We start from the raw sequence: 18,258 nt of genomic DNA, 5'->3' as shown, positions 1-18,258 counted from the left end.
TCTTACAATTAAATCTGGCAGCTTAATCCTGTACAAAAGAAATGAATGCAGCAAGGCGAACGCAATAACCCTCACTTGTTTTATCAATATTCTGCTCACTCATATATAGGCTAAACAGAGGGCTCCTTTCATCTGTCTAATAGAGTGGCCAGCCACCACACCGGGCCAGGTCTAATTGGTTAATTCTCCAAGGAGGCAAAGGAGTCAGGACCGTCAAGACAGAACAAACTAATGTGACATCTTTTTTTCTTCTATCCTTCTAAAAATCAGTCCTCGCAATAGCACCGTGCTGGAAACCTCCTTTATTAAATTATGCACACTATCAGATGGGAAGCACTTTGCCTTCCAGCCTTTAATTGAATATCTACATCAGCCATGACAGATTTTTTGAACAAGGAGGTCTAATGGGATAGATTAATTGCTACATGCAATAACGTTCAAATGACAGGAGCTCTATTCCAAAACCTAGAACAGTGCCTACCTAGATGGCATTTAAAGGAATCATAGGTGCGTGCCCTTGAAGTGAAGGCTTTTACAATAGGTAGATTGTAACAATGCAATGTGATGAGCACAATTAAAGAGATGTAATCCAAGATGGTGGCCGAGTTGAGAGAAATGTCAAAACTAGTGCCCAAATTTGTCGGCCGATATTAGCCTTTCACAGATATATCGGTATTGGCGTATATGTTTTCTGATATGTGCAGATATGAAAACTTTTTTCAGAACATATAATGCAGAAAAGAATGCTTGGGGTGACTTAGAATTGGTGTCATAACAGAGTTCATCCAGCAGAGTGCACTCCGGATTCTGTTTACAGAGCTGAGCTGATGGGGGTTCTGCTGATGGTGCGGAGTTAAGCGGTGTCTTCACGGTAAGTTGCTAACTAGTTTGTGAAATACATACTGGAAATTCAATGGCCCCATAATTTTCCCTTTTCAATACAACTAATATAACGTTAACCCTGTCTCTGACAACCATGTCACTCATGTTTATCACATCTGTTTGCCATGTTAGCCAGCTATAGTTTGTCAGTACAGCCAGTAATATAGCAGATTGAAATTAAGCATCAGAGCATCTTTTGGCAGCTCAGCAGACATGGATTGTGTCTGTTGAGTGTTGATTTCACCCTACATTATTACCTAGTTGGTGAGACGCAATGCTGGAAAGTAAACAAGCAACATCCATCTTTTACTCTCCATGACAATGAGCTTATAGCTAACTAGCTAACCATGTAGCTACTTTCATAACTTGTCAGCTGAGTGGAAGCTTATGTGTAAACATGTATTCACCAAACTGTTTTGTTCAGGATTCACAGTTTGGTACCCCCTTCAACTGAATAATTCCAGTCCTTGCATTTACATAAGGTCAAATTTAAAAGTCTGGATTTCCACAGTTGAACGTTTCCCCTGCACTTGTATAGCAGAATACGGTGTAACACTGCTGCCGCTGTTTATCTCAGGTCTCGGCAGCACCGAACCATGAATTATTGTTTGTGACCGTTTTGTTATACATTAATAGCTAAATATTGTTGATGATGTTTTGATAAGCAAGAAAACTTTACTTTATTACAATTTAGAGGTACTTGTACTTTACTTGAGTATTACCATGTCATGTTCTATTACTTTATACTTTCACTCCACTATATTTCAGTGGGAAATATTGTACTTTTTCCAATGCTGACAATGTATAATAATAATGTTATTCATTTTATCAAAGAATGTAAGTTTTTGATAAAAAACATTCGTTTAAGAAAGCAGCCTTCTGAGTACCTTTGCATAGTCATATCGTTGCAAAATCGGTGCACAATCCACATAGAAAAAGTCTGCTCAAAAATTAACTACATAGGCCACCATAGCCGTAATCGATGAATTTCCATCCCTCTAAAATCGGTATCGGTTTATAAATCCATTATCGGTCGGCCTCTAGTCAAAAAGCAATACATTCAATACCGAAAAGTATTAATAAAATAGTTGAACCCAATTTAAAATTGACTAATTCACCCAATATTTGTGTGTGCTATGTATTTTAATGCTTGTTCGTGTATTGCATATATTAGCATAGCAACATGCTAACATCAAACTCTACTCAAAACGGTTATAAATTGAGCATCATGTGCGGTTTGCATCAGAAGCATAGAGTTGCTGCCTATATAGGGTGTTTTATTTTATTTTTTTTATTTTATTTTTTTAAACAGACATTCTTGAGGTTCCCTATCAGTTAGGTAGCTGCCTACGTAGGAAGTAAACACCAAGGTAGCTCAAGTCAAGTGGTTTTTATTGTCGTTTCAACCATATACAGTTAGTACAGTACACAGCAAAACGAGACAACGTTCCTCCAGGACCATGGTGCTACATAAAAACAACAAAGGACCAACACAGGACCACATGAGACTACACAACAAAATAAAATACCTATATAAAATACACTGTACTATGTACTCACTATTTTTAGCAGCAGTGCTACTGTCACACCATAGAATACAAATAGTTCAAGGTAAATAGAAATCTGCACAATCTTATCAGGCTCTTGTTTCCAAAGAGGCAGCTAGTTGTCTTACTGATAGGAACAAACAGTATATCCAGAAAAAAATCTGGCTTGCACTGAGAAAGTTTAGACTAAATCCACAGATAGATTTGGGTGTATATGTAATAGTCCTGAGTAGACAGATGCAACCTCATGCATAACTTGCATACATACAATAGATTTTTAGTGGTGCTTGCTAGGCAATTTCTTATTACTGAAGTTAGGGGTTTGTTTGAATTCCTAACCCAAAGTATACAACTTTAGGGTGTAAGAATGATGAATTATCCCTCAAATCATATGTTGTACTAATTGTTTAAGAAACCAAACTTAAATGTTTTGATTGGCAGACAATAAAAACAAGCAAAAAAAGAAGAAAAAAAATCACATACATTGAAGAAGGGACCTGAGCCATATGAAGAGTGTTCTTTTAACTTGGATCAGCAAGCAACTACCTAGTGACCACCCAGAACACTTCAGAATGCCCCAACAACCACTCACAACACCCTAGCATTGTGTCACCAAGTTTTGCAAGGGCAAGCAACACTCATATTTTCTTCAGAATATCGGTCATCTCTTAAAAGTTTTTATTAGCTCTTTTTTGCTTTTTTTTTTTTTCAAACAAGTTTATTATCTGCATGTCACGTTGCTCAGGTTCAAATATATATATAAAAAAAAATGTCAGCTCCATTTCTGACCATAAAATAACATTCTACATATAAGATTAGATTTGATTAGATTTCAGAAGGAACTGTTCCAAGGTCAGCGTTTAAATAGCATGTTTTGTAAATTAAAAAATTAAAGAGCACACAAGGTTTTCTACAAGCACAAATCAGCTTTGATTTGAAATGACTTTATAGATTTATAATGCAAAATTGATTAATTTATGACCCGTGTGGGGCAGTGTGATGTCACGCACAGAGATAGCGCTTTGTTTAGTTCCAAGTGTTAAGAAATGCTGCCATTTCTGTGTGTGTGTGTGTGTGTGTGTCGTCTCGATGGAAGAATGGTGACCTGCTGGGTCCCTCTCTCTCAGACACCTTACAAGGCAATTCCTTCACCATGCCTGCGTTAGATCTGGATTCTGCTAATCTCTGTATCTGTTTCCACTGGTCCTGTCACCGCATCAGCTACCTTACACACGTATACACAAACTGCCTGTTGACACAGCACAGGGCACTTTCCACTGCATACCCTCTTGGGAGCCCCAGTCCTCCATCCCATAGCGATAGCATCCCATATGCACTCGCTCATGACCAAGTGTACACTTGTACCCTGCTCTCTACTAGCTCCCTTTGAACCCAAAACAGCAAACTAAAATTCATGTATCGAACTAAAGTCACATGATGTTGACCTGAGGTCTTTTGCAGCTTTTGTAATTTGATAGATTGAACAACAAACAATTACCTAGCTGATTTAGTGTTTATCGGTTCGCTGATGCATCTACAGCAAAACAAACAAACAAAAAAAGTATAATTTTACCAGAGTTTGTATTTTACATTTTTTTTATTTATATAATTTATTACAACATAGCTCGTTTGCGAATGTGTATTATATAAATTGTTTAATAAAAATCTAGTCAGTAAGTGTATGGAGCCAATTTAGGGACTAAAGTATTTTTAAAAGTTTGAGATTTGTAACTTAAAAAGGAATGATCCAGGTTCAGTACAAGTTACGCTCAATCAACATAATTTGAAGCATAATCTTAGTTACCACAGAAAATGTTCTCAACTCGTCCCTCATTTATTCTAAAAAAGCAGAAATTGTGTTTACAGAAAATATCTTACAATGGAAATAGGGCCAGTCCATAAACATTCGAATGTTTCAAAAGTATCACCACAAAACATGAAGCTCATATATGTTAACAAGACTCAAATAGTGTAATAAAATTGCTTACATGGCTTACCACCATTATGTTGCCAAGGCAACGATGTTGTAATATTGGATATAAATTTGCACGAATAGGGTTATAGTAAGCGACTCAAGTATAATGTTAACGTCTTGTGACTATACTTTTGTAATAGTGCTATTTGACATTTGTGGACTGGCCCCATTCACTTCCATTGTTTTATTAACAATAGAGTGAAAATATTTTTTTGTGATAATACACATTATGCTATAAATGCTGTCAATTGAGCTTAACTTTGAAGATATTTGGACCTTTAAACCTATTTGAACCTAACTTTGGTGTATTGAACCTGGAACATTGCTTTAAGTTACAAATCTCAAACTTTAAAAAAAATACTTTAGTCCCTAAATTAGCTGCATACACTTGCTGACTGATATTTTACATGACAATTTAGATATTATACTTGAAGAGCTAGGTTTTAATAAATTATATTAATTTTAAAAAAAGAACATTAAAAAGCACATTAAACATTAAACTGGCTTTGTGCAGGCCAGTCAAGGATGTTCACTTTGCTCGTTTGGAGGAAGTTCTTCACCAGAAGTGAGGTATGCTTTGGGTCGTTATCATGCTGGAAGACGAAATGTCGACCCAAACCAAGTTTTGTTGCAGATTGCCTGAGGTTGTCTTTCAAAATCTTCTTGTAGTCTTCCTTTTCCATGATTCCTTGGACCCTGATGAGATTCCCAATTGCAGACGCACTGAAACATCCCTAGAGCATTATACTCTTTTAATTTGATTTATTTTGTCTTTGCCATGATGACAGTTTTATATTACTTCACTAGTTGTTTTGCAAGATACTAATCCTCAATTTGAAGCACAACTTAAAGGCTTGGGGGAGTAATTAGGTTAGTTAGGTTAATTAGACAAGTCATTGGATAACAGTGGTTGTTCCGTAGCCAATCAAACAGATAATATCTTAAGGGGGCTAATAATATTGACCTTAGCAGTATTATTTTATTCCAGGCAAATTGAAATAAATAAGGCTTTCTCCAGAGGAAAAATATAATAAGAAATACTGTGTTAAAACCCCCTTGCTCTGTTAAACATCACTTGGGAAATATTTGAAAAATAATTGAAATATTCATAGAGGGGCTAATCATTTTGTCTTCAACTGTATGATGCAATAGTTTAGTGGATGGTAAATCAGAGCAAATAGATCCAGTATAAATGCACAGCTTTCTTTGCAGTTGTTCAGCTGTTAGCTTGATTTTGACTGTGTGCTGCATGCCAGTTCTTTTATGGGGTCATTCATGGCTTGTGCCTCGCCTCATTAGTCAGACGGAGGTGAAATCCAGCAGCCAATATGCAAATAAACCACAAGCCAAATTCAGTTGGCACAGCAGGACTTGTTGCCCATAACTGTCTGCTGTTTAGTAAATGCCCACCAGTTATAAAGAGTGAATACAGATGTTCAGTATCTGCCATTTGTTATCATTGCAGAGCATCTTGTCCAGTCATAAGACCGCAAATAAGTGGGAAACATTTGTAAAAAAAATCTTTGGCAAAAAGAAGATTTCCTTCCCCTTTTCCTTTCTCAAACACACTCACTAGAATGGCTTTCTTTGTCATGCAAACAGCAGACAGTAAATCAGATGTCCTGGTGGCAGATGGAAAAGGGGTGGACAGTGTCTGGTGCCCGGCTCTGGAGGAGGAAGTGGTCTTTGGCTCGAGTCAAGCTCAAATTCCCCCCTCTTCACAATGTCAGCTATTCCCATCAGCTCAGAAAGCAGGCCAAGAATAGCCCTGATCGGTGAGGGGAGTGAAGGAAGTGAGCGAGAGAGATAGAACATAGAAATCCCACCTTGTTCTGTCAAACAGCCAAATATACTGCATATTAATCTAATATATAGAGAGAGCACTGTTTGGTGTTCATGGGATGTTTCAGCATAAATTGCTCTAAAAAATTATGCCAAAACTCAAAAATGAAAATTCTGTCAGCATTTACATCATGTTTTTCCCATTTTTACTCCACAGTCAGACACGTTAAAAGGACGGTTACTTCTGTACCAAGTCGATCCTTAAATGAAAAAGATGTCATGATACCAGTGTTTTAGTAGTGCCAAATGCGGCAGTACTGAATTCGAAACCTGTTTGCTGACTGACACACAACTGCTTCCATATGCTCACACACGACTTTGACATATTTGGGACAAAAACTAAATGCACAATTAATCAATTTAAAATCGTGATATGTCCTAGTGTGACTATTACACTGTGAAAGGCAGCAATATCTGTCTGCATGATTCGCTTGCTTTAAATGTGTGAAGCAAACAACTCATAGACTGGAAACTCCACAGACATGTAGAATAATTTGCATTGTATGAGATGACAGAGCAGAGCACTCATCCACTGTGAAGCATGCAGCACATGTAGACTATTTATTAATATATTTAAATCACTGCATTTGCACTTTAATGCTCAAACTGAGTCATGTAGTGACTTCCTTTATCTGCTCCTTTATAAAAGCATGATTCAGTATAAAAGCTAGGTGCCTGAAAATGAAGAAATTGCAACAGAAATATATTGCAACTGTATTGAAAAGTTTTATTTCCACTGTAGTTATAATAATAACAATAAATAATAATAATGATGATTAAAAAATAATGATTATAATTAGGGCTAAGCAATATATCACAAGCAAGTATGCTGTTGTACTGAAAGGTTTGGTAAAAAATGCAATGGTGATTTGAAAAGTAATTGTTCTGTTTCCATTTGCTAAGAGTTTTAGGAACTAATTTGATTAGACACCATTTGATAATGAAGTTAAATAAAACTTTAAAACATATGGAAAACACAGGTTTTGGGGGAAAAAGCAAACAGATTTTAGTTGGGCCCTACTTAAAATACACTTAAGCACATGCATTTGTTTTCATTTATTATTTACATTGTAATTTAAGTTTTTAAAATGGGCTAAAAGGAGTGTGTTCAACAGCACATTACCATATAAGCATATTTTTGCTGTGGTATTAAGAACTAGGAGTGAGTAAAAATATAGATTTTCAGATGCATCTTCATTTGAACGATCTCGATAAGGGCCGTCTCACCAGCCACCTCACGATACATATGTCACAATTCAATATACATCACTATACATATATCACGATACAGACTTGATTACAATTCAATTACATTTGAAGTTCAGTTCATTTGGGCATATTGTAGTTATACATTCAATTTTGCTTACAAACAGTAATAACGAAATTCTCTTTCAGCTAATGTGGTTATTAATACAGAGGATGTTCTTACTTTTGTAAATTGTACAGTAATATAATTTTTTCATCATTTTGTCACATTTTCGCTTTTTAAAAATACATAAAGTCCATGTATTTGAACAATAAATATGTCTTGAAATTGAATATGTTGTTTTTGATCAATAAGTGACTGTAAAGTACAGAGAGGATTTTAAAGAGACGTTATTCAATGACAAATTGATTGTGTGGAGCTCGTCTTTAGAGCAGAGCTGATCACATGATATCGCAGCGGCTTCCTATGATGATTACAAGGCTTTGCTTGATAGCGTGGTCACAGCCATTTGAATTCTGAAAATGTCTAATTTCAAGTGCTATCAAGGAATTCAAACAGCTAGACTGCCCTAACATTATTCAGCACTGACGAAGAAAAAACACTGCATGCGCTAAATGTTTTAAATTACACATCATCACCCTTGCATAAATGTATCACAGTAACTGTGGTGTTTTGACAATTGTTATAGCTTTAAATAATTTATAATATATATATATATATATATATATATATATATATATATATATATATATTACAAATTTGGCAGGTGTAGACTATTCACATTGACCTAACCACAGTAATCATTACTTAGCCTAAATCATTAGGAGACTGATGAAAAAAAAGTGATACGTTACGGAGTGGGAAGCATTTTTATAAGCACAGTCCCAAATCAGTGAAGTGCTATCTACTCATGGGTTCAGTCAGAATATAATAACTAGTCCTATGGAAATAAGGTGCTAATTGAATTTAGTTTTAACTCACATAGCATCTTAAAGTAAAAATTAAGTAGTGAATTCAAAAGGTTCCAGATTCTAAAATGATGCAAATAGTACAATTTATGCATGTAAACAATAAACATGTAACAAATTATATATAAGCAATATAATATCTGCAATTGCTGAATTAAAATGACGCTAAAATGTGACCAAAATTTTGAAAAACTAATGATGTGGTAAAATTGGTCAAATTAATAATTTTATAATGTATCAAGTTAGAAGGTCCCCTGTATAATTAAGAACATTAGTAGGGAACCAATTTTCTTTGATATGTCAGCAAAATGGACATTATAACTGATATATACCCATATGATATGAAGCGATGTCGTATCAAATCTGGAATCAAATCGAAAAATGTGTATCAATAACCAGCCAAATTGAGAATTTCACTAGTTTCGGTACAGACTAAAAATCTTTGACATAGTGACAAAACTAACAGTAGGAAAAACTATCAGTTGAAGGAAGAATGTTAAGAACCATTAACCAAACAGAACTGAAAGTAATGAAAATTATTTGGTTCTGGCATTTTGTTTTTTCAAAGGACTTGTTTCAGAACAAAAACTATTCTGTTCCCAACTAATGGGTAAATTTTCTAGCCCCCCCAAAATGACAAAGAATTCCCATTTTAGCAGCCAATAGGAGCACTAGGCTATATCCCCAAAGTCTTCACAAACTATGGGATAGCTTTGTGCAAAGAACAGACTGAATTCACAAGGTTTGACGTCATTGAAGACAAATGCCATTGGTTTTTGTGTCTCATAACCAAAAACAACACAAATCTGCATAATTGTGGATGCGATTTGAGAGCTGCAACAGAAGGGAAAATTTTTAGCGAATGGATTAAGAATAAGTAATGAGTTTTTTGTCAAATTTAGAGCACAATACGTCCCAATCTCCTTTTGTGTTCCACAGAAGAAAGTCATTAGTTTGGTACAACATGAGGGTGAGTAAATGATGGCAGAATTTTCATCTTTGATTGAAACATTTCTTTAAGAAATGCTCAATAAATTGTTTTGTCATATAAAGTGAAGACCAGGCAAAAACAAAAAAATGGAAATTAACACCCATTGCAAATTAGAGAAATTGAAATAAATTAAAATAAAGAGCCTGACTGCACACATTAGGATTAATCCAACACTAAATCTGATGTTAAAAAGACAGATCTTTAGCACTTGCCTGAGAGATAACAAACAGGATAATTTTGTCTTGCTAATTCACACAGACAGCAAGTGAAACCTAACGATGCAGAAACCAAAACATACTGAAAAGTTGACAGCATCCGCGACCATCGACTCCCTCTGCCTTCTGGATACAACTGCACAAAAGAAAAGCTTTTTAATGATTATTCAAGCACTAAACTCTAGCAATAGACCATGAGAGTCCATTTCAGCCCTTCTGGGACCTCTATGAGACAGAGAGAAAAAAATTAAGGTTGTGTAAATCAAAGATATATACAGACACGACACAAATCTATGACCTCGCCACATCTGCCCTTTGACCTCCTGAGCACCTGTCCTCTGCTATGGACAGTCTGCAACTACATAACAATCAAAAGATCCTAAAAAAAAAATAGTTCATCCAAAAATTCAACTTGACATTAACCCGTTTAACCCATTTCAAACACATATGACTTACTTTCTTTCAAGGAACACAAAAGTAGACATTTGGAAGAATGAACTGATTGCTCTTTTCCAATCACAATACACAGAGACTGGAGATTTCACTCTTGAAAAAAGATGCCAAAGCGAGAGGTTTGATAAGGTTAATAAAAGTATACAAAAGATCAGTGTGAAAGGACAACTTAACCCACCACCAATAATTAGCCTTCATTAACAACACTATAACCATTATATGTTGTTTGAGGTTCACTTTTAATATTTGTTAAAAACAGTCATATTTTTGTAAACATGATAATTTTTCACCCTATTTCTGACCCTCTGTCTGAAACACTTGGATTTGGGCTGCTTCTCCTTTAAGACTTGAGTAAACTCCCACTGTTATGATTGGCTCTCTGCTCTTGATTGACCTGCTCTCTCACTGCTCACCACAACTGGGCGGGGCTATGGAAGTGATCAGGTAAAGTTGGAGTTGATGTGTTGTTGTGCAGGTGGTCAGATGCACATATCTACCACTTTGTGACATCACAATGTAGAGGAAGAAGAGAATGAGTCGTTTTGGCAGCTTGGTTTCAAAAAAAGCTCTTTTTTTGGGAAGTTTTGAGTTCTGAGACTTCCAGAATGTTTTTATATTACAATGACCTCTTAGCCTACATATATATATATATATATATATATATATATATATATATATATTTAAAAAAAAATTATTCCTTATTTCATGGAACCTTTATACAAAACTTGAAAACACCACAATTTGCATGTTTTCAAACATTTGTTTCTGCACAAACTGTGACAGCTTGGACCCATGCAGAAATGAAAAAAAAAAAGTTTTAACTTGTCTCTCTCTTGAGGGAATTTCAGTCCTACAAACTAGTGCAATATTTCACATTTCAACCTGAGGCAATATGTGATAGCCACAAGCTATTTTCAGCCAATGTGCCAAGCAATTTCCAAAGCATTTCAGATGATGGGATCACAGCAGTGTTTGTGTCACTGTGAGAGGAGAAAGCGTGTGAGAGACGGAAGCAACACATGAACCGATTGCATGAGGAAACAGGCTTCACAGTTACGCTCTTTGTTCTTGTCAAAGGAAAGTGGAAATTCAGGATCATGTAGATAGCACACAAACATGTATATGTAGAAAACAACCACATTGCGTGTAACAAGTTAACTTTAGCAGGGAAAAAATGAACTGTTTACGCGCACCCTCGCAAACATATGCCATGGGAAACCATAATTACTACAGCAATTATTTCTACAATAAAATTAATGTAACATTTAATTAGCCACCACTGGTATCAGAAATTGAAACAAAATGACAGATTATGAAAGCTGTTTGAAGGAGATCCTATCTTTACTTATTATAGGTTTACTGTAGTCACTAAGGGTGTTTCAACCAATGAATTTCCATGAAAATTAATGGAGTATGTATTTTTGAGACTGCCCACAAAAAGATCAGTTTCTAGCCAGAGCTTAGTGTAACTAGACAAATGTATATTTATTAAAGAAACGTCCGTGAATTTTTGAGATTTAAACAAAAATGTAATATAATTTAACATTAATAGAGGTTTTTGTTTTTTTTAAAGATTCATTTCCATGAGTTTTCCAGGTTTGGAAATCACTATTTTCACACTGTAAGTTCATACTGTACCCGGTCGCTAAAACAAATCAAGACACAGCACAAGCACTAAAAAAAAAAGTTAACCTTTTTTTTTTTTTTTACCGAACATGGCACATAAAAGCATGGCACTGGGAGAAACACTGTGGATGATAATTTGTTACAAAACCATCCATGGTGACTTTATTACAAGTGAATGCAAAACTTTTGCGATGGGATGAAAAACATATTGAGAGGGAACAAAACGTTTTGTGGGTGAATACAAACTATTACAAGACTATCACGTGACTAAAAATATTTTAAGAAAAAGAATTACCTCTCTGTCCTTTAAGAACAAAATACAGTGTAAATGGCCAAATTATCTACAAAATATCACAAGGAAAAAAAAATATATTATCTGATGCAAAACAAATTCCACCAGCGTAATGAATATCTCAAAATATCAAGTTTATTACTGATATTGATTGTAATAGTTGTGTCATGTCGACTAACAAAATATTAGTCGTTGATTGGTCTTATGGGTGCAGACATAAAAAGTGCACACAGTAATTTTTTTGTTTATGTCGTCTTGGACTTACACTGACTCCAAGTGGTGTGGATGCATCATCAATCAAACGCAGTAGATTGATTCAGTTACAATGCCATTGCAGAAATTAACCATTCACAGTCAGCCATGATTCATTTAATCCATTAGTTAAAGTGTCCAATAAAAGGCCCCCATGAGGGGACCCTTTTGACTGGAGTCTTCATCTCATGTGAATGCTCATGAATTTAATACATACGTTTCAAAATTACAATTAATTTATTTAGGTGTGAAACCTTTCAAATTAGAAAATAATGACGGAGTGCACCTTTAAGATTCCATCCGCAAACCTGAAAGTTTTCAGTGTCGAATATAGCCTATACTATATACCATAAAAAGGTATACTTAATTGTATTCCTCTGTATTCCTGGCATTGTGGCATTGTGGCGACAACAACAATGTGGCGACAATGTTGTTATTGGTTACTGTTACTAACATTAATATATATATATATATATATATATATATATATATATATATAAAATAAAAAAACGCGTCGCGGTGAATACAGCTTCGCTGATTTGCGGTGGGTTTGTCAAACTGCGGAAGTCTCTGCAATGCAAGCACCTGCTACGAGATAATCATCAGACTTTACTTAACCGACCTTACACATCTGTGTCTGTTTGAAAAAGATAACTAAAACTCACAGAACTGTCTGTAGCTTACATATATACGCATGCATCTTTAAATCGAAACAAATAACACAGAAGAAAGCGTTTCACTTTCCCAATAATCAAACGGCAGTAAAACAGCCAGCTTCCTCTAGATAAGCAGTGGACGGTGAAACTTATAATATAGCACATACAACATGTAAATACAAACAAGTCTAAACAAGGTGGTGGTAACGTGTTTGCTTGCGAGAACGAGAAAGTCTTGAGCGGTAAAATGCAACTTTTCGCAACCGCTGAGGCAAATGAGCCACAAAAACACGTTAACACAAGCGCAGAAAGATTGAAAAGCGCTACTTACTGGTGAATGAAGAAACGTGTAATAATCCAAATGTATCTTGAATGTGTCTGAGCGAAGGTTTACACTAACGTTGTGGTGTCAGCAAGAGTCTCACACAGCGTGGGTCGCCTGCTTCTGCCTCTCACGCGCACCGAAATGATTAAGGAACGCGCACAGGCGGGCACGAGCTCAATTCATTATCCACGCCGAGGACACCAGACTGTCCTCCTCGAGTTTCCCCAACAACATTCTGTGGCTATCATTATCACCTCTGTACATTTTTGTCATAAATCTTCACTAATCTTCCTTCATTAAGTGAGGATCTGACTGGCAGTCAGGTTGTATACCCTGTGCATGTGTCATTCTATGAAACGGATGCCTATTACAGTTTGATTTTTATTTGATTTTTTAAGATTATAATCATTTAATCAGATACATATTTTTAAGTGTTAATACATTGCACCGTGTCATCTCAAGCTAAATTAACACATTTTATACTGTGCACTATAGGCTATACATCCGGCGTAAAAACCTGTGCCAAGTCAAATGCGGATCACGGATGGTCCTCTGAGGCGACTCCTAACGGGAGCAGTCGAAAGAAGAATAATAAGATACTGTGCCCACTGTACATCGGGATATACTGTCTGAAATACAGAATTGATACATTAAAGCCTTAAAAAAGGTAACAAGGTTGACAGTTTATGGTTAATTTGACATTACAAGGTGTTCAAGGTTGTGAAACTATATCATTCTTAGATAGAGAATTTGATGCAGCTATTTCTACAAATATCCACTTTCATGGGGTATACTGTACTTATTGTCTACTACACAAAATCATTGTAACAGTGTTGACATTTTAAGATCACCCCCTACTGGCAAACAAATAATTACATACACTGCAAACCCTAAAGTTGTCATTACTTGATATGTCAAGTTGTCTTAATTAATAATCACCTGAAATGTCATGTTTTGGGCTCATAACTCAAATATTTAAGTCCACTGAAATTATCTAACTTAATAATCTATAGACTTAATATTTTGAGTACAAAATTGAGGCTATGGGGAATACCCACAATGCCTTGCATTTGAATTATTTAATTATGTTTTCTTGGTCAAAAGGAACCTTTTTGGGGAATTTAAATAGGTGTTATTAAGAATTCACAGAGGTTTTAGCTCTTTTGCTGTATTATTTATGTTGATTTGTTGAAAATATTTGTTTTGTGTAACGTCACCATTAGGTTGATCAGTGTGTTGGACACTTTAATTGTTATCATAGTGTATCTTAAACATGTGCAACGGAAGTGAAGGTATCCAGTAAGCATATCTGTTGCGAATTAATTAATTAATAACTGACCTATGATTAGATATCATCATTAATTGAGCAGATGCTATTGTTATATCTAAAATGGAATGAACTCAATTTTAATGATTAACAACAATAAAAAAAATCTATATTTAAATAGCAAATCTGAGTTAATTCTACTTACATCTAACTCAACTTATATCAGTTCATTCTATATGGACACCAAGTTAATTGAACTTAAATTGAGGGAATTAATTTACTCAATCAGATGAGTGCAATGAACTTATAAGGGTTTGCAGTGTAGGATAAGTGATAAATAAGATACTTTAACTTATCACTTCTTGAATAGATGATGTCATTATTATGACATACCTTTATATATATATATAAAGTTAATTTGATAAAATCAAATTATTACAGACAGAGAGAGAGAGAGGGAGAGATAGATAGACAGACAGACAGACAGACAGACAGACAGACAGACAGACAGATAGATAGATAGATAGATAGATAGATAGATAGATAGATAGATAGATAGATAGATTTTACTTCATAAATACATTTGTGATGGCAACAGGGCTGATGCACAACATAATTTATTGTCTTTTTAATTAGACTATTTGTTATGGCAACTATAATCAAAAATGTTTAGGCTAAATAAAATAAAAACAAAATATTAGAAGCTTTTTCCATGTATTTAATATTCATCAAATGTACATTTGTTAGGAAACCAGGAAGATCTCCAAAAGAAAAATAACACAAATAAAAATATGTTGCTGATTTTTTTGTTGCGTTTAGTTTATTATATAAACAGAAAGTTGGCACCAGCTATTCCTTATTTTTTGTATACATAATGGACACAAACTGTACCCATTTTGTATAATGGCCCATATGCCCTGGAAACTCATTACACGACAACATTTGACGGGTTGCGTTGCCTGCACAGACCTTCAAAGTTAACACCAAACCATAATTTATTTACTGCAATCAAACAACACCATGTCATGCTTGTGATGAGAGCCCAAAAGTGTATGCTGGCAAGCATTTAATTCTTTCACTTCAATGAAAATACTCTCACATTACATCCCCAGTGTTTATTCTCTCTACTTCAGCCCCAGCTACAGCCCAATACATTATTCAACTACAACAGACGCACCAGCACAACCTCAATGTTCGCAAATGCAGCAGCACAAACAGCGAGGTTAAATTAAATACACGCGCGTGAACGCAATTCAATTCGCTTTGAAAGCCGATATAAAATTCATCGTGCGAGGTGCGCTATTGCATTGCATTGCATTTCTTGGCAAAGCATCAAATAACAAGCACAATTGCATCGCTAGGTAAAACTATCTATAGATCAGTTGCTGATAGATCTGCTCGGCTCAGCATTTACTGTATAGTAGCCTACTAACAGCTGCACCAAATGCGTATAGATACAGACAGATGATGTCCTGCATGAGCAGATTAAAGAGTCATCGCAACAGCAAATCATGCATTAAACTCTCACGTGCACACCATTTAAGCCCGATCGGAGCTAAAAGAGTCCAGAAGGAGATACATTACCGTAGAACTGTCTGCCGTACTCCCCACTGTAGCGATATACAATACCTCCAGTCAAGTGTTTCTTTCTCCGGCTGTCTGTCTCTAGCTGCTTTCCAACTGATTCAAGTATTTGGACCACGGGCGCGTTCACGTCATGAAATGCGCGTACTCTGCGTGAAGACTGCTGCTCTGGAAGATCTGATACAGTGCACATCAAACTATGCATGTCAAAGTGTTACCTTTCGACTTAATGACTCATTACAGCTGAGTTTACCTTAGCTTAGACAGACAGACAGACAGACAGACAGACAGACAGACAGACAGACAGACAGACAGACAGACAGACAGATAGATAGATAGATAGATAGATAGATAGATAGATAGATAGATAGATAGATAGATAGATAGATAGATAGATAGATAGATAGATAGATAGATAGATAGATAGATATTCACTGTCTCCTCACTGCTCAGCCTTGAACGTGGAGGTGAGGTCTCAGATTTTCTCTCCTGCATTTAGTTGTGTTGCCGGCCATGAACCACATGCTGTCAAATAGCTGTATAATAATCCAGTGAGGTGAGCATGATTGACGAGATACACAGTGAATTCAATGTTTATGAATCAGCTCCCAAACAAGCGCATGAATGTGTGGTACCAGAGAGTACAACTGCATCATCCAATCAAGGGTCTACTAGTAAGTGTATGAAAATAGATATGTGTGCACTGAGAACAAATCAGTTCTGTGAATATTCTAGGATGGAAGACAAAGAGTATGTAGAATATTCTGGTGAGAGCCTTTCACAATCAGGCAGATTTAACACATTAGGCTGGTCTCTCTTGTAGAACAGCATGCCACACACACACATACAGAGAGAGAGAGAGAGAGAGAGAGAGAGAGAGAGAGAGAGAGAGAGTAAAGCTTCACAGATTATAGAGCTTGAATTCCTATTCTTTCAAAGGGTGTGTTTGTGTGCTACCATATGTCACTTATGCGCAAGAACAAAAGAGCATACTATCCAAACAAGGTCAAACGCTTCTATATGTATCATAAACGGGTTGGATCTCACTTAATAAAATGAAACATCATATGATTGTCTATTAAACAGACATTCCCCTCTAGAGGCAAATAGTGTCCTAAGCAGTGTTGGGGTGTTACAAGTTACAAGTAACGCACGTTACATATATTCCTTGTACATGTTAGGTTGGCATTTCCCACTGAATTTTATCCTGATTTTTGAAAAACATCTTAAGTTGACTCTCACATTGTCGATGGGCACAGCACATGATGATATACTGTGTATGATGCAGGTTCAAGTATTAGACTTTGCTGCTTTATGTAAGACAGTGGTTATTCTTCATTATTCATATGAGCTGTCATGTTGATGGAAAAACAAATCATGAATATTCATATTATTGATTCTTTATTATAAATATGACGTGAACCTACTTTCTAAATATCTGTTTGTTTACTATGTTGTTTTGAGTGCTGTACTGTAGCTAGCATGACCTGTAATGTCTCTTGTATGCAATGCATGGCTTAATTTTATGGAATGCTTAGCATAGCAGAAGAGAGAATGGCTGTGAGAAAAAAGTAAGGCAAAATTAATGCAAAGGTAACGTAATGGGTTACTTTCCATAAAAATTTACTTTTTCATTAATTAAGTTACTTTTTGAAGGAGGAACGCAATATTCTAACAAGTTACTTTTAAAAGTAACGTTACCCAACACTGGTCCTCAGTTATCTCTATAAGAGGTGAAATTTTCTAATAAGTGTGCATGTATTTGCATAAACGCATAAATTACTGAGCTTCAACCTTTAATATTATCATTTGGTAACACAAGCTCCTCCTTCCTATCTTTCTGATTCAGAATGAGCTTCACAATGTACGGTGGGGAAAAGATGGACATTAAAGCTTAAATTTCGTGTTATTTTTTTTTTGGTTATTTGAATTACAGCTGCTACAATTACACAATTAAAAAAAATAAAAAAATAAAAAAGAAATAAAATGAAATTGTCAAGAATTACACGAATGAAGCTTACAGTTATTTCACCATGAAGGACACAGATTAATATCCTTTTTTGTCCAGGAACAACATTCCTTTCAAGAAATCAGGTAAGGTGGGGACTGTGGTTCGGGGTTAGGATACAACATTGTATGCCAAAGGTCACTGTCATTTTGCCAAGTAGCATATGTT

At 35.5% G+C, this 18,258-nt stretch overlaps 1 protein-coding gene across 1 annotated transcript in view; it reads right to left on the bottom strand.

The window, feature by feature from the left end:
* The window catches only part of LOC127635981 (spermatid perinuclear RNA-binding protein-like), a 141,145-nt gene extending 127,783 nt beyond the window's left edge, over positions 1-13,362 (bottom strand). The window contains 1 exon segment of the mRNA XM_052116311.1: positions 13,238-13,362. The gene's annotated coding sequence lies outside the window, so the exon portion shown is untranslated.
* Positions 13,363-18,258: the final 4,896 nt, after the last annotated feature.

Source organism: Xyrauchen texanus, chromosome 43, assembly GCF_025860055.1.
Source record: "Xyrauchen texanus isolate HMW12.3.18 chromosome 43, RBS_HiC_50CHRs, whole genome shotgun sequence".
NCBI classification, from domain to species: Eukaryota; Metazoa; Chordata; class Actinopteri; order Cypriniformes; family Catostomidae; genus Xyrauchen; species Xyrauchen texanus.
The sequence above is the reverse complement of the archived record's forward strand: the minus strand, read 5'-3'. Positions and strand labels throughout refer to the sequence as shown.